The sequence below is a fragment of the Lepidochelys kempii genome, chromosome 13, assembly GCF_965140265.1.
Source record: "Lepidochelys kempii isolate rLepKem1 chromosome 13, rLepKem1.hap2, whole genome shotgun sequence".
Taxonomy (NCBI): Eukaryota; Metazoa; Chordata; order Testudines; family Cheloniidae; genus Lepidochelys; species Lepidochelys kempii.
The window spans coordinates 20240102-20258160 of NC_133268.1; the positions used below are offsets into that span (position 1 = coordinate 20240102).

The 18059-nt window shown below is 46.3% G+C and overlaps 1 protein-coding gene across 1 annotated transcript in view; it reads right to left on the reverse strand.

Moving 5' to 3' along the window:
• MATN4 (matrilin 4) overlaps positions 1–10590 on the reverse strand; it is a 29106-nt gene extending 18516 nt beyond the window's left edge. The window contains exon 1 of the mRNA XM_073309027.1: positions 10426–10590. The gene's annotated coding sequence lies outside the window, so the exon portion shown is untranslated. The remainder of the gene's footprint in view (positions 1–10425) is intronic.
• Between the last annotated feature and the right edge of the window lie 7469 nt (positions 10591–18059).

The following is an 18059-nucleotide window of genomic DNA, read 5'->3' on the forward strand; positions in this document are numbered from 1 at the left end:
ACCAGGAGACCTTGGAGATAACAACTCAGCTATAAAGCGAAAGAGATACCATCAGGGTGTGATTGCTCAAGGTAAAGGCTGCTGGGAGCTGTTCCAGCACCACTGGGCGATAGGGACCTCGGCTCAGGCTAAGGAGACAAAAAGGTTTCCAAAACAAGAGGGATGCCAAGATAGAAGTTCTTTGACTTTCAGAGTGGAACAAGGACATAAATAATCAGCTGCTTTGCACTGGGCAGAAGGATGCCTCACCTGGTTGTTGATACGTGAGCAAAAGAGGGCAGCACAGGGACAGTACGCAACAGAAGGGTAGATGGTGGCTACAGACTCCTCTCAACTCACAGAGCGATCACAGGCTAGGAGGCCTCCCCCACTTCACGATGGATCCCCCGGGGCAAACAGGTATGTCAGCTCAACACCATGTGTGTGTCGCTGCTTCCACACACGCGGGCACATCCGAGCACAGTGCCAACTCTCCTGCATTGCTCTCTGCTCAGATTGCCTCTGTCTGGATTATCTGCCAAATCCTGACTCTCAGGGAAAACAGCAGCTTCAGATTTCAGTGTGGCCTCCTTGGCAATTTGTTTCCTAGCTACAGGTTAATATAAATGTTTGGAATATTCCACTTCTGACCCATAATCACAGGTCAGGGATCTGAAAGCCCTGGGGATGCAGATCAGCTCTGTATTCCAGTTGCTATCATAGGCTGGGAGGGTTTTGCCTATTGGACTCTATGAGAGAGTGAGTGGGTGGATGAGAGAGGGGATGGAAGTCGCAGGGGGCTGAAGCATTTTTGCAGACAGAAAAATCTCTGACCCCTGTGTCTTAGGCAGAGAAATGGATTCTGGATTAGACCCCAGGAATCACAGCCATTTCACTTGGACTTGCGATGGTGTTCCTGTGACTCACACAGCTTGTCTGCATTTCTGGGATTTCTGCTGCTTTACTCAACACCTCAGGAGCAAACAAGTCTCAGACTCAGAACGGCGTGTTCCATCTGCTAAAATGGCAATAGCAAAGATGGCCAGATTGAGATCAAGGGCCAGAGGAGAGTGGGGCATATCCCCAAGGGTCTTTGGTTGGGTGCCAGTCACTCTTAAAGTATCCATGAGAAAGAGACTTTTTGGAGAGTTGGTGGAGGACAAGGAAGGACAATTGCCAGAAAGTTTCATGAGCTGCTCCAGTAGTACCTGGTGTGGACACAGGACAAGAATAATAATTACAGCTGGTTGGAAAAATTCCAACTAAACAGCATTTTGTCAGAATTTGCCCATTTGGAGAAACTGAAATGTGCCGCAGACACCGTCTGATTTTGCCGACGTTCTGATGGAACCCAGGCAGGGTTCTGATGGAGGCCTGGCTGCTAGGCAGGTTTTGCTGGAGAGCCCAAGCGTCTAGGGTCCGCAGCTCTGGGGCAGCCAGCTCTTTGGATTGTCACAGGGGTGGGGAGGGCCTCCTAGAGTCTGTAGCAAACCACCAAGTGGACTGCCCCAGAGCCAGGATTCCATTCCCTTCGTGAAGAATTTTGAAATATTTGGTTTTCGTTCCTAATCAGAACAAAACCAACTTGTGGCCTATCTAAATCCTCTGTGCGAGAAAACTGCTTGTCTGCGCCCAGCTCTAGTAGAAATAATAATACCGGGGTCTTTTACAAAGCATTGTATCCACAGATCTGAAAGCAGGGTGGCTCGGTACCATTCTCCCCATTACACAGAGAGGGAAACTATGCCACAGAGGTGATTTGCCAAGGTCACAGAGCAGGTCCGTGGCAAAGCCTGAAAGCCAGGTCTCCTGGTTCCCACAGAGCAACCTCTAGCTGATCAGTATTTAGATCAGTCAGGCTGCAGAGCCGGGGCAGGCAGACTACTCAGCTGATTTTTGACTCATGCCAGGGTAGGGTGACCAGATGTCCAGATTTTATAGGGACAGTCCCAAGTTTGGGGTCTTTTTCTTAGACAGACTCCTATTACCCTCCACCCCCTGTCCTGATTTTTCACATTTGCTGTCTGGTCACCCTATGCCAAGGTGGGCTTTGTATCCGAACTCCTCCCTGGTTGGCTACATTATGCCCACACTTAGCAATACTAACAGCACACTGAGCATGGAAGCTGGTGTAGGTACCAACCAAAACAAGTCACACGCATCTTCGTTCTTCAGTGGCTTTCAGGTTTGCTCATTGCACAAAGGAAAGGGAAAACCAAACAGTCACACAACACCCTTCCCCCGTGGAAAACCCTATATTTCCTGGGTGCAGACACCTGGCCTTTCTCAAGCAGTTTCTCCTTCTGCTTTGCAAGAAGCTGTTCTAATAGAGTTCCCTGCCTCTTCCCTTCAAGCCCCCAAGACTGATGGAGCCATTTCTCCCCAGCCCTGCTTCATCACTTCCCCTGAGCCCCTGCATGAGTGTGAGCAAGGGGTTAACCCCTTTCTTAGTGGAAATTAGGGCTCTGCCTCCTGAAACACACATTATTATTCAGCTATTTCCTTCCCGCTTTGGCCTAATAACCCTACATACAAATACGTGCCATGTGCGAAACTGAAAAGGGGCAGCTCCTCTGTTCCTGAGGATCCTGGGAGGAGGCAGGGGAGAGGCAATTTAAGCAGCTGGCTGAGGGGTGAACATTCTCATGACGAGAGATCAGTTACGCATTGCGTAGAGCTGCTAGGCAGGATTAGCACAGCACCATTGTACGTGCCTTTGGTAATGCTAACTTCCCACAAAGGCGTTGGAATTGTAGACTCCTCGGGGCAGTGACTTCTTGTTGTTCTGTGTTTGTACAGCACCTAGCGTAATGGGACCCTAGTCTGTGACTGGGGTCCCTAGATGCTACCACAATACAATAATAATGGACCAGTCCTGGTTTAATGGAGGGGTGACACTTTTCTATGTTGCATTAAATTCCAGTCCTTTTCACTAGTGGGGAAGCAAATCCCAGTTCTTTCTAATGTTTTGGGAGTCATTTTTATCCTCCAAGACCCAAATTGTCACACACACGCATCTTATGTGTAACAGTGACACACAGCTTTGCAGGACCCCTTTCCAGTGGCATGGTAAAAGAGGCGGGGGTTTAACGTTGCCTTCCCCACCAGCTCTGCTTAGTTCACACAGCTGGAGATGTTATGTAAACCAACAGAAAGAGAAAGCCAGAATAGTAGTGACAGCAGGTGTCTGCTCTCAGATGCTCACAGCACAACAGAGAGGAGCAAAGATGAGATCGGCAAATGGTTCTCACTAGGTCCGTGATTATTCTTCCATATCCTCTGGCTGGACACCCCATCCCAAACCAGGCAAGTCTCTGCAAAGGACTTTTTATAGTAAGAAGTGCTGCCAGGCATTTCAGGTATATCTATAGAGACTGCACCTGCCCTGTTGCCAGACATTCCAGGTACTTCCTGACATTATAGTGGAATGTAAAGAGGACAAGCAGCACCCAAAGGGTTGGACGTTTCCTGTTTGTACATACAAAAGTGCCTGCCCTGCAGTGCAATATCCGCAGCTTTATCCCCTGGTACTTTCAGACATGGAGGATGACAAGGAAGAAACTGAACACTAGAGCTGGCTGGAAAAGGGAATTTCTGTCCTGCAGGAAATTCCAACATTTCAAAAGCTGTTTTCATTCCAAATTAGGAACAAAATGGCAAAATTCTGAACTTAGCACAGAACTGAAATTCTGAGACATATCCATCTGGAAACATCAAAATGTTTCATTTCAATCATGTTAAATAATTTCATTCTGATGATGTCAATATAGTGAAATATAATACTAAATATAATGTTAAATGTAATATAGCACATTAACATTCATATAATCTGCTTCTGTTTTGCAGGGTTATTAATTTCATTTTTCGGGTTTATTTTTAGCAATTTTTGCACTTTATGTAGATATCCAAAAATCGGGAGTTTCAAGGCTTTCTCTTTGTATATACTGTAATGCAGGGGTGGGCAAACTTTTTGGCCTGAGGGCCACATCGGGGTTCCAAAACTGTATGGAGGGCCAGGTAGGGAAGTCTGTGCCCCCCCCAAACCCTAACCCTATCTGCCCCTCACTGCCCCCCTCAGAACTCCCGACCCTTCCAACCCCCCCTACTCCTTGTCCCCTAACCACTCCATCCTGGGACCCCCTGCCCCTAACCGTCCCCGGGGACCCCACCCCCTATCCAATGCCCCCTGCTCCCTGACTGCCCCCCCTACCCACCCCCCCACCCCCCAACAGGCCCCCCTCTAAAGCCCCTTTCAGAATGCGGCCCTGCGAATATGGGCAGAGGACTCAGAGGAAGCAGGGGCAGCTGCGCCGCCAGAGAGAAGCGGCAGTTTCCCCTTCAAAGCGCCGCTTCTCTCCGGCCGGCTGCGCGGCCGCCCGCTGCTCCTCCTGAGTCCTCCGCCCGCCTGCTCCCCTGTGGCTGCAGATGAGCCTCCCTTCCCGCTCTCCCCTGCCCCCGCCGTGCAGCCCCCTCCCACGCTGGCGGCAGGCTGCGGGGCAGGGGGACAGCAGGGGAGGGGCCGGGGACCAGCCTCCCCGGCCGGGAAGCTCAAGGGCCAGGCAGGACGGGCCCGCGGGCCGTAGTTTGCCCAGCTCTGCTGTAATGAATAATGTATATAGCTCAGTATGGTAGTATATAACGTAATGAATAATCTCTTTGCAGCGCTCCCTAGACTCAGAGCACTTTAATGTAGTGCTGTTTCAAACAACGAGCTTGGGAAGCTTGAGTGCGCACCAGCAGGACCTATATGGACCAGTTGGTACCTATATGGACCAATTTATGTGCAACAGCTTAGTGCACATTGGAAACTAGGCTCCTGTAGCCTGCATTACTGCTCCATCTAACTAGAACATGTTTGTCTACTCAAGCTGTGAAGCATACTCCCAGCTGAAGAGTAGATGTGCCACAGAGGTACATAATGGAAACATTCAGCAGATGTCTCTACAATTCCACAAAGCAGGATTTAGATCCCTGCTGAGAAGCATTTGACTTGAACCTCAGATGCATTTGAAATCAGCCCTGGTTTGAGTCTGATCTGCATGTGTGAACCAGCTGTAATTTGTGCTAACTCGGCTTGTGTTCACAAAGTTCTCCTCAGAGCTGCAAGCAAAGTTTTCTGCTGCATCTGGAGATCCAGTAATATTCTGAGGCTGCTCCTCATGTTCTCCAGAGAGTTTTGACACCAAACTGGGTTCTCCAGGAAAAGTCATATAATTATTCCAATATAACCACAAGTCCTCTATCTGGTTTGTGCAAACCCATGGTAAACTTGAACCTCTCCTCTTAGTTTACAATTGGGAAAAGGGTTCTCTTGAGCCCAAGACTTTCCAAATATCAGGACCTGCAAATCTATGTGAAATGCTTCTGCCATACAGAATGGCATCTTGACTTCTGCTAAGGAGCTCATTGGAAAATGACCAAGGTTCCTCACATGCCCAGGTGTGAGACCCTGCAGACCTGAACAAAACAGTTCACATGAACATCTAGGGAAGTATGTAAAGTTTGGGTCTGAAAGATCCAGTTATCTCCCACCCGTGATACCAGCTTCTCTGCAACCCAATGGGACAATCTTGCAGCTCCACCACGTCCCACCTTTAAAATAAAATCCTTAGTTAGGAACAGCAACTCTTCCATGAACTGTAGCTCCTGTGTCACCAGTCAAGCACTTACACCTCACCCTGCCTTCAGTCTCCTGAAGGTACAAATTAGTCTTCTCCTCCAAGTCCTTATTTCTAAATGCAAAAACATGAAAAATGGCCTCATGCTTTTAAATAGTGAATCTGAAGTACATACAGACTTGGATATTTTAGACTGATCATGTACAGTGTTTAAGAGAATATACCCTTGAAAGATAGGTCACTGAAGTCAAAAGAAGAAAAAAGGAGTTTAGATATTAAGATATGAGGTGCCTTACAATATGATAGATAGATTCTACACATTTATTCGGGGTGGGGAAGAAAGACCAATGTACTCCACTAATGGATTTAGACAGCACATCAAGCACACCAAAATCCCACCACTGAAGAGGGGAAAGAGTCCTGTGGTAGTCCAGTGACAGCCCAGTAGTAGCCTGAGTCTAGGAAGAGCAGCATTCAATTCCCTGCTCTGCCACAGACTTCCCATGTGAGCTTGGCCAAGTCACTTAGCATCTCTGTGCCTCAGTTTACCATCTGTATATTGGAGTAATCGCACTTCTCCATCTTGCGAGAGGTATTATGAGGATAAAAGGATTCAAGATTATAAGGTGCTTGAATTTCTTGTGGAAAGAGTGGTCCATATATGTATCTACTTATAGGGGCATTTTAGCAATTTTCTCCCATCACACACACCTCTGCTTGACAGAAGAGGCTCACCAGACCCCAGGGAAATAGAAACCCAAGAACAGAAGCATGATTTTTGCCTGCTCCTACAATACTGCATTTAGAGATGGAATACAGTATGTTGTCATTTTATTGTGAACTTATTAAAGTTAAAACTGAAACAAGATGCTCTACAATTTTATCCTGCCCCCCCCCCAAAAAACAAACAAAAAACCCATGTAGCTTGTGTAGTGTATTCTATGCACATTTCTATACCATTCCCTGTTTTAACCGGGCTATATTTAGAACCTTATCTTGCCAAGACTGGAAAGGGAAAAGAACGCTTCTAACCGCTAAAAATGTTACATAACACTGAAAGCTATGTTTGTGTTGCAAATATCTACAGAGGGCCAATTCTTCCAGCCCCAGCAGCAGGTAACAAAGAAGTGTGAACGCTGGGTTTCAGTAACTGACCTCTGAATGAAATCCTTATACCAGCTATGATTAAAATCTGGGCAAGTTCACATTAAGTGGATTGAACCCAGATGTTCCAGCTGCTACCATATGGGCCAGAGGTGGAGATAAAGTTATTACATTAGTTAATTATTACTGTCAACAAGTCAAATGGGCAGCTCAGCCCTGTACCATTCCCAGGTGATGCTTGTGTTTGACTTTTGATATAAAGGGGTTAGTCAGTTTCTCTGGAAAACAGCAGATGTCCAACAAGTTTCCCTAAAAACACAACCGAATTATTTTCGTAAACATTTTTTCCCTCTTAATTACGCAGACTAGCATCTGGCCGTCATTCACTCACACACGCACTACATTGCACCTCGTCCTTCATATGTTTCAGCCCTGTTCATTCAAACATTTGTAAATTTCATTTTATGATTTTTTTCCAGGTTTTAACAAGGGAGACTCATTGTTCAGAAATCTAACAAAGGGGCCCCTATTGGAAACTTTTAAACGATTTAAGCAAAGACTTCCCTTGAAAACCTTCAACCCCTGCTGCAAACCTCCAGGGAAATAGCGCGATAGGAGCAATCACAGCACTAGCCCCATCTAGGACCACAAACTGCCTGCAAGTGCAGCCTAGTTAGCTCCAAAAGCATCTTTAAAGGCAACTCCCAAGATCCAGCCTGTCTAATCTGATTAAATGTTTTTTAATTCTTCCTTTTCATGGAATTTATGAAAGTGTTTGAATAACATTTCCAGCTGAATGCAGTAAGGGCCTGGCTGCTTAGACACAAAGTGTCATTTTACCAAAAATACCAAGATCTTCTGCATGCCTTCCAGATGCAGAAGATCCATTCACTTCACTGAGCCATGCTCTGAGAGAAGAATATCAGAGTTGAGAGTTACCAGGTAGATCTGCGAGGAGGATTTTGCTCTGGGTTTTTGCACAAGTCAAAGGCAAATCTAATGGCATCCCAGAATAAACCACTCGGACCTGTTTCTGAAACTCAATTTGTAACGGTAGTTCTGAATTACATGTTCAGTGCCTATTATTAATTCTTATTATTATTACAAAATATATCAAAGGCTCCTCTGTAAAGTGAGGAGAAGCTTTTGCAGGGAATTTTAGTGTAACAACTTTAGCCCACGTGCAGTTGGGGCTCAAATGAGGCAGAAGTCCCACTGGCTTCCTTAGTGCGAATAGGCCCTACATTCTCAATATTAAACTGATACATTTCCCGGCAGCTGTGGCCCAAGTAAACCTGTATTAGTCCCAGGAGCTCTTCCCCCATGTCGCTTTATTTACAGTGTTCCTTTGCATGCTAGCCTCCTGATGAATCCCCAATGATTCTCTGCACCATCACAAATGCTGCCCTTGCTCCATCCTGCACAATGGGAAAAAGCAAATAACTTCATCTTCCACATCTGCTTAATTTGGCTTAGTTCAGATTATTGCATGTTAGTACAGATATTACAAAGGTATAACAGTCTAATTTTCCAAACGAGTTAGCTGCATAATTGCCTGTGTGAAATGTGCACACAACTGAATGCCTAATTTTCCTGCATAATTATCATGATTGCATGCTTATGCAAATATAAATAATTATCATCTGCCTATGCAATTATCCAGTTTGCATTATGACTGCAGTAACAGTGCAAACAAATTAAGAGCACAATTATGTGCATATCTTGTTAGACAATCCAGACATTCTAATGCTTGGTATGCTACATCAAGGCATGTATATCAGTTTGTATACCTCATTGTCAAATCAGATTCTGGATAGTATCTGCAGGAAACTTCCTAATACAGGCTGATGGTGAACATGTACAGTGTAAGATCAGTCACCCATGCAACTGGGAACAGCTTACTGGAGCATAATCTCCAATATGAATATAAAAAGAGCTGAAAAGTTTTTCAGAGACAGAGTGGGCCCCCACATTATTCTTAAATTGCAACATACAGATTTTTGAGCATGCTCCGTTATTTCCAACACCACATCCCCAGCGCAGAGCACTCCACACAGGAAGGAAAGAGGGGGCCCTGGACTGCTGCAGTTTAGATCTGAATCTGGGTGCAGAGCATAGGGTGGGGAGGCAGAGGAGAAAGTTGATTCTGGGCATGCCCAGGTCTCAGGGGAAACAGGAAAAATCTGTGCGGGTCATGTCCCATTGGACCCTTCCTTCCTTCTCTCTGGTTTTCCTTCACACTGTATTCCCACTGACTGGGTACTTCATTCTTTGGATCTTTGCATCATTTCTTTCTTCTCACTCAAGCAGTTTTTAATGCAGGAGAGATGCTGGGACTCTGCTCCTGAGCTCTGGGGCCAGGACTTGGCTCCTGGGAACTCACCTCTCACCCCTTCTCGGTGATGCCTCCAGACCTGTCCCTTGGGAGCTCCTGCTCCTTTTGACCATGGTGTTAGATCTCAGATCCCATGAGCTCCTGCTACCTCTGAATACCATGTCAGGTCTTTCCTCCTGGGAGCTCCAGCTTCCTATAAGCCTCTGCTTGAGCTTGGCTCCCGTGGGCTCCTGCACCCTCCCAGTGGCATGCCAAGTCTCAGCCCCTGTGAGCTCCCACTCCCTCTGAGTACCATGCCGTGTCTTGGCTCCCGAGGGCTTCTGCTCCTCCAAGCATCATTTTGGGGCTCAGCTCCCCTGAGAATTAACTTGGACTAACTCTTTATAAACTCCCCAGCTTTCCTGGGTGTCAGACTGAGCAGAAAGGTTGCAACGGCTAGGGTCTCTGATCAGGCAGACAGCAGCTCCTACATTTTGCAGGCACACGTGGGGGAGTGGAGAGGATGGAGCTAAAAGCAACTTTTCTTTCTAAGACATACACCTCTATTCCCTCCCCCATATCATTCCCCTGACACCATGAACACCATGTACAAGTGTCCACTATGCGGCTGGTGCTATACAAACAACTCATCATCACACCATCCTCTCTGTGTCCGGCCTGGTTCTTAGCCCAGTCCATTACATCCAACACCTACCAACAGGGCAAAGACATGGACAGCTCGTGTACCCTGACAAGCAGGGAGGTGGGAAGTGGGGTAGTAGGGAACATGCTGGATTGAGAACCCTTGTGGTAGCACCTGCGAGTCCCAGACATGGACCAGGACCCCCTTTGTGCTAGGTGCTGTACAAACACAGAACGAAAAGACAGTTGCTGCCCCAAAGAACTTACAGTCTAGTTGTTCCCTTCTGGCTGGAGCAGGAGGCAGGGCCACTTGGAGTGGGCAGCTCCTAGGCGGCAAGGAGGGTTCCACACTGGAAGGGGCCAAAGGTGTGGGGAACTTTGGGCACAGGGAGCCGGTAGCAGGATTGATCCCCTCTGGCTGGCAAAGGCCACTGGGGGAGGGAGTCCCTAGGGAAGTCAAGATCATTCCCCTCTGGCTGGCAAGGGGCATTGGGGTGGGGACCTCCTAGGGGATTCAGGATCATTCAAGGGGCCCTGGGTTGGAGAGCCGCAGGGGTTTTAGGATCATTTCCCTCTGGCTGGCGGGGGGGTCACTGGGTGGGGAGCCCCGGGGGGACCGGGGATCGCCCCCCCCCTCCGCTGGGGCACAGAGCGAAAGCCACGGGGTGACCCGCCGCCCAGCCGGTTGGTTGCGGAGCTGTCACCCCTGCGCCCACCGCTGCGCATTGCCCTGCAGGTGCCCTGCTGCCCCCGGAGCCCCTCACTCACCTCGGCCGGCTGGAGAGCGCGGAGGGGCGGCTGCGGAGCCGAGCGGAAGGCGGGCGGAGGACACCCCCGTGCTGCTGGTACAGGTGGGTGCTGCGCCCGGGGACCCCGCTCCAGCCGCTGGCCTGGCCTGGACTGAGAGGGGCTGGGGCAGCGTCAGCCGCATTTAATCCGGCATCGCGGGCGCGGGGCCCGGGGGAAGGAGCCGACCCCTCCCCCTTCGACACTGCAGCAAGCGGGGCTGCTGCGGGGAGAGGGGCTGGCACAGGGCGGGGGGCCAGCCGGCCAGGTCACACCCACCCGGGCATCGGGCTGCTGGAGCCGGGGCTCATCAGCGGCTTTCCAGCGTGGCCGGGCGCCGTCGGAGACAGAGCGTGGCTAGAAATAGCTGCCCGGAGCCAGCCGCGCACCTGCCCGCTCGCAGAGCTGGGGGTGAAGCCAGAGTCCGCATGGACGTGACAGCGAAAAGGCTGGGAGCGGGAGAGTGAGCGTCAGAGGCTGGAGACAAGTACCAGGGGGTTGCCCTGTTAGTCTGTAGCCACAAAAACAACAAGGAGTCCGGCGGCACCTGAAAGACGAACAGAGGCTGGAGAAAAAAGAAAAGGAGGACTTGTGGCACCTTAGAGACTAACCCATTTATTTGAGCATCAGCTTTCGTGAGCTACAGCTCACTTCATCGGATGCATGCCGTGGAAACTGCAGCAGACTTTATATACACACAGAGAATATGAAACAAAACCTCCTCCCACCCCACTGTCCTGCACTGGGTGCCCATCGGGCGCTCCTTGAAAACGCTCACCGCTGCTGCCTAAAGAAGCTGGGGTTTGTTTCCCTTTGTCTCGTACAAAACGCTACAGAGTGCAGCGTCTAACTGTGCCACACGCTGGGATTTGGAGCTAACACTCACCGAATACACACACACACACACACACAGAGGGAGCAGGTGCAGATCTAAACACAGAGACACCAGTACACATCTGCACACACCCACACATGGGGTGCACCTACTGTTACCTATTATTAGCCCATTGGTAGTTCAGATTTAGAATTATTTCTTGGTTTCAGAGCATTGGTTTATTTCTGTGGGAAATGTACAAAAGATTTCTTTGGATTTTAATTGTAGTTGTAATTTCAAAGATAAAATATACTGCATACAATTAACCATCCAGTAGTGTGACACACATTTATATTCTCTGTATTTGTAAATAGACACCAAGCCTCAGCTGGTAGAAATACCACAACCCTAATGTGCTGAGTTTTTTTGTGCCTGTTTAAATTCGCAGCATTCAGGTCCATATCAACAGGCATTGAGCCTGACCCCCACTCTCATTTACACCAATTATACAGTTGTGTTACTTCATTGACTTGAATGGCATTACTCCTCATCTACACTAGCATGGATGAGAGGAGAGTCAGGTCCAAATCTGGTCCACCTACTGTAAATGGCTATAACTCCATTGGTGTAAAGAGTTACTCCTGATTTACAGCAGCATAGCTATATTGAATGAATTTAGATTATCACAGAATCTGGCCCAGATTTGAGTCTAACTTCCTTCTTACTCATGCTGAGGTAAATCAGGAGTGACTCCACTGAAGTTAATGAAGTTACATGAGTATAAACAAGAGGGGACTCAAGCCCAGAGCATGTTGAAGTACACATGATTCCTACAAATCTAAACAGGAATAAACTTGGCACAAGTTAAAGTGTAAGGTTCTGAGAGTACTGTGTTGCCCAGTACATGAACTGGACTTTCATAGCTATAGAGTTTCACTACTTTATGTAGTGATGTGGTTAATTGTATGGAATTTCCTTGACAGGTAATAATCATATATCCATTTAATTTGTCTTGAGTTTTTCATGTCCGTGCATGTACAGAATAGGGTGTCAAGCAAAGGTGTGTGCTAGTGGAAATTTCAATCGTAAAAAATGTCCATCGTATTCAAACTTTATATAATTGAAAAATTATTCATACCTGTTCTGTCTTTATCAGCACTCAGCTTAAACAGCCTGGGAGTGGTTTTGTTTTTCTTCCCTATTCCAGCATTGGCATGTGTTTGCAAAACCCTTTAACTGTGAAGGTCCCAGAGGAGAATGAGTGAGTGTGCCTGACCAGATATACAAATTGCATTGACTTGGCGGCTTGGGGATCCCAGTAGGCAATGTTTGCGGATTTGAGTGTTTTGGAGGTCATAGATTCATAGATTTTAAGGACAGAATTGACCATTACAATCATCTAGCCTGACCTTCTGCATAACACAGCACAGGTTAATTCACATACAATATTGGGACCTCTGGCCATGGAGAAATTAGGCATTGACCAGTTAGGCAGATTGGGCCAAATTCTCCATTGCCCTGCACCTTATGCAATCATTTACAGCAGTGCAAAGGGGGAAGTAAACCATTACCATTCTGATTTAGCTGCCTTTTATACACATTTTGAACTGCTATAAATAACTGCCAGAGATGCAGGGCAGTGGAGAATCTGGCCTAATTCATTAGATCAGTTCCTCCCTCCACTGCTCAAGGAAACAGGTTAATATTGTATTACAGTAGATTTTCATGAGCCCCTCAGCACTGGGCAGGTGGTATATGACTTAAGTAACTGGCTACATTCTGCCTTGGGTAATTAACCCCCTGGCTGACCTAAGTTCCCTGGTGAATTTCAAGTGGCCACATTTTTTTCACTCCCTCTTCTCAACTGTTGTGTAATGTTGGTGCTGCTGTACCTGGGCAGTACATTCCTCAACCCCAAAAAAGGCTGTAATTTCATTTGTGGGTGAAGCAACCAAAATATATCATTTATAAATACACATGCTCACACAACTCATCAAGGTCTGCTTCTTCTAGATTAAAAGAGGTATTGAAAAGTTAGGGCTCCCAGTTACTGCAGGTTTCCCATCAACGTGATTTCTAATGACTTTTCCATTCACACAAAATATAGCATTGATGCCATACAAAGGAGCAATGCAGTTGGCAGCTATCGCAAACACTCAGTAAAAGGCGTAACACGGACATGTAAAATGGGTTTCTTTTTACTGAGTCGTTCAGTTTCTGTAACTGTATGAAACTATAATAACTCATTGTAACAGTTACTCCCAGGCAAGCTGCAATGCAGCTGGATTCAGAAGGCAGAGAAGCAAAACCATCAATTCCTTCAACTGGGAGAAGGTGAAAATATAATCTAAGGACCCAGCCCTGCAAATCTTTCTCACGAGTAGATGTCCATGACTAAAGGCTTGAAGGATCAGGCCCTAAATGTGTGGAACATACTTTGATCTTCATAGACTTCTACTTTAGTTACAGAGAGACCAGAATAGCTGGATCATTACCTTAGCAGAAATGAGTGAGTGTTAAATCTGTTAATGTACACAGACAGCACATATAAACATTACTGCTATGGTTACAGACAAAGAATAACAATTTCTAAGACCCAGAAAGTACAATTTGTGCCTGTAAAACTGCACCCATATTTTTCTGCACCTACCATCAATTGTGGGTACGAATAGGAGTTGTAGGACAGATACCTGATTTGCCCCCACAAGTGGAAGGCTAGGCTGGGGCATAGCTGAAACGCATTCCTGAGGGAATGCTTATTAAACAATAAATTGCAATTCTTGCTGAATCACTAGGGGGCATGTGATTTAATGGCAGGGAAGGTTAGGCATCAGGAGTGATGTCTGAGCTGAATGTGTCCCTTTGTTTTGTTTAATTAAAACACAACAATCTTTATTTGCATAATATAAACCTAGGAGTCATGTCTGTGATAGCAGCTAGCACAAGAACCCGTTTGCATGTAAGAATAAAATGGAAGGTGAGCTTCAAGGCAGCATGTGCATGGCAAATGTATGGTATCACCTTATCTAGTGGGGAGAGGTGGGAGAAGGAAAGGAAGAAGGGCCCATTTGAATTGTGGAACCAATACAGAGTATTGATTGATATGATCTCATGGAGCAGATTGTTAGTTACCCAATAGTTTATTGCTACCTATAAACTTCAGTTCCTAGTAGGGTTGCCAACAGTCCCTTATTTTTTCATCTCTGTACAAGAAGATCAGGAGTTGCTGAGCGCTGCAAAGAGCAGCAAGAAATGAATGTAGGTGAGTACTGTTCATTATTAATAATTAATAAATATCAGGAGGGGTAAGAAAGGGATACTAAGAAAACAGACCCTTATTTTTGAAATACAATGTTGACAACTCTAGTTCCTTCTCACAGTTCAAACCACATCTGATAATAAACTACAATTTAGCCCTCTCCAGAGTCATTTTGAAAGAGATGGTATCTATTTCAAGGGGCAAGCCGTGCTAGCCTGAGTGCTGTACATCCTATATTTGGGAGCACGGGGGTTACAAATATCAGCCAACCAGAAAAAGGTCTTTGGGGGAGAAATCCTCCACGTTATTTTGCTTCCAAACAATACTTCACTCTGTGCAAAGACATTTGATTTCCAGCTAGAAAAGGGGGTTTTAGAAAGAGCTCCAAGAACCCAGCCCTTGCAGCGCTGTAAATGTGATGCTGTAATAACACAATACTGTAATCAAAGCATTTTAAGAAGTCCATATAATAAATGTCATACAGCGTGAATAATTCCCTATAACCCATAACAGTTAGTAGGTGCCAGAAAACTGCAGAGCAGGTCTGTTAAGCTCCTCTGGCAAAGGCCCTTTGACTTTCATGAGGTAAATTTAAACCAGATGATGAACTCTGGGTGGTCGCCACGGCATTCGGAATGGTGAACACTGTTTAAAAGTGCATCACTGAAACAATTTAGTTCCAGTGTTTAGACAGCAATGGCTGCAGAGAAAAGACAGAGGGATAGCACCTCAGTTTCCCAAGTGATCATTGTCGCTGATTCTCAGACTCTGTTGTCAGATATCAGATCCGCACAGTTGGAGAAAGTCTGCTTGTCTCTATCTGGCATGTAACTGCTTTGCCAGTCCTATGCAGTAAATAACCACACATGGACAATTATCCCACTATGCACTTCAGTAAGCCCTGTGCAATCACCCACATACCCATGGTTCTGTTTGCAAATGTTAAATAACATCACATTCAATAGCCCTCTGAATGCATATTAATATCCCTATGCAAAAATATCCTCACATGAAAACCTGTGAAGCAGGAGTCATACAGTGACTATCAGCTCAATGTTTCTGACTGAAAACCTTGTGGTTAATTCCACCTAAACAGTACTCCCTGCTGCTGCCTCCTACTCATTTTGTAGCTGTTCCCTATTCTGTAATTGCCTTGGTTATTTTTATAGTTAGCAGTTGGCCTTGGTCACAGCCTTCCTTTCTGCCTCCACCTGCCATTGGCATTTCAGGGACTCTCCCAAAGTGGAATCCACCTCTACAAAGGGTTTACAGACCTCACCCCAGTTCCCTTCCTCCCAACAAGCTCTGGCGATGATCCTGTTTCACAGTGCAAATCTGGAGCTATCTGATCCCTATGCCGGTGAATGGGAATTGTGTGCAAACAGAATCCTACAGCTCTGGAGAGGAGGGGATGACTGATGGGAGCTTTGCCTCTTCTGCTGCTTAAGTGTTTTGAGACAGAAGAGTAAAAAGGGCTAAACAGAAATCAGAGCAGCATGTTTTTCCCCACTGATTTATGCTGCACAAATCTAGCCTTTGTCTCTGAAGCAGGTCCTTCCTCTTAAATCAAGATAGCTCCAGAGAATAATACTTCCCTTTGTTGTTGTTTCTTCAGCATTTGCCTCCATGTCCAGACAATCCTTTTTGACCTTAATCAAGGAGGAATGTGTACCTCTGAAGTTGGTCTCTGATCAAAGCTTATTAGGCAGACACAGAACCACATGGATAGAAAACTTAAAGAGCTTCAGTGCCGGTGGTCCAACACTAGAGCCAGCTGAACCCCTCAGCAGAGTCCTTCATCTGGGGCTAGACTCTCTGTGAATGAACCATGCACATTGTCACAGCTGAGAGTTGAACTGGGACCCACAAGTGCACCCACAGTACTGAAGGTCAGGCTGAGACTCTGAAAAAAATAAATAAATAAAAAATCAGAGCCTTTGGGCCTAATTCTCCCTGTTTTCATTTGCACCAGTGCAAAGTGAAAAGAAAAGGAGTATTTGTGGCACCTTAGAGACTAACCAATTTATTAGAGCATAAGCTTTCGTGAGCTACAGCTCACTTCATCAGATGCATATCGTGGAAACTGCAGCAGACTTTATATATACACAGAGAATATGAACCAATACCTCCTCCCACCCCACTGTCCTGCTGGTAATAGCTTATCTAAAGTGATCATCAGGTGGGCCATTTCCAGCACAAATCCAGGTTTTCTCACCCTCCACCCCCCCACACAAATTCACTCTCCTGCTGGTGCTTTCCCCTCTACAGCAAACAGGGAAAGCACCAGCAGGAGAGTGAATTTGTGTGGGGGGGTGGAGGGTGAGAAAACCTGGATTTGTGCTGGAAATGGCCCACCTGATGATCACTTTAGATAAGCTATTACCAGCAGGACAGTGGGGTGGGAGGAGGTATTGGTTCATATTCTCTGTGTATATATAAAGTCTGCTGCAGTTTCCACGATATGCATCTGATGAAGTGAGCTGTAGCTCACGAAAGCTTATGCTCTAATAAATTGGTTAGTCTCTAAGGTGCCACAAATACTCCTTTTCTTTTTGCGAATACAGACTAACACGGCTGTTACTCTGAAACAGTGCAAAGTGAGTATACAATGCTATCAAATGGAAATAGCAACGATTTCATCCACTATTCACTCATTTGCACTGGCATAAATGAAGATACAAGGTGCAGGGTAATGGAGAACCAGTCATGCTTGTAACCATAATTAATTAACTGCTTCCTAGCCTGAGGTGGTGGAACTAAGAAGGATCAGGTGATAGCTTAGTGGACGCCTGGACCTTACAGAAGGTCAGTGAGAGATCAGTCTGAGAGTGGAATTGCAGGGAATGGTCAGACTGCTCTGGAAGGCCCTGAGCCAGGGTATTTAGGAGGCTGGGGACTCCAGGGGAACCAGCCTGGGGTCTAAGTGCTTTATCCCAGAGCCAGAAAGGTAGCCAAGAAAGGGGCGGGAACAGGGCGCAGAGGGTGGGCCGAAGAGAAGCCCATGAAGGGTAGAAGAATCTTTTTAGTTCATGTTTGTGCCACCCTAGGATGGTATAAGTTTTGTTTGTGACTTAGCCAGAGAGGTAAGATGTGTCTCCAGTACAGTGTATGGAAAGCTGAGGAGACCCACCTTGAGGAAAGAAACGGAGTCAGGAAGTGCTGTCAGCACCATGTTTGGCCAGCAGGAGGCACTACAGGGTGGTCATGCCCTATGACAGTGGTTCTCAACCAGAGGTACACGTATCCCTGGGGGTACGCAGAAGTCTTCTGGGGGTACATCAGCTCATCTCGATATTTGCCTAGTTTTACATAAAAAGCACTAGGGCAGTTAGTGCAAACTAAAATTTCCTACAGACAATGACTTGTTTGTACTGCTCTAGATATTAGACACTGAAATGTAAGTAAAATATTTGTATTCCAATTGATTTATTTTATCATTTATGAGTTATTTTATAATTATATAGGAGAAAGTCAGCAATTTGTCAGTAACAGTGTGCTGTGACACTTTTGTATTTTTATGTCTGATTTTGTAAGCAAGTCGTT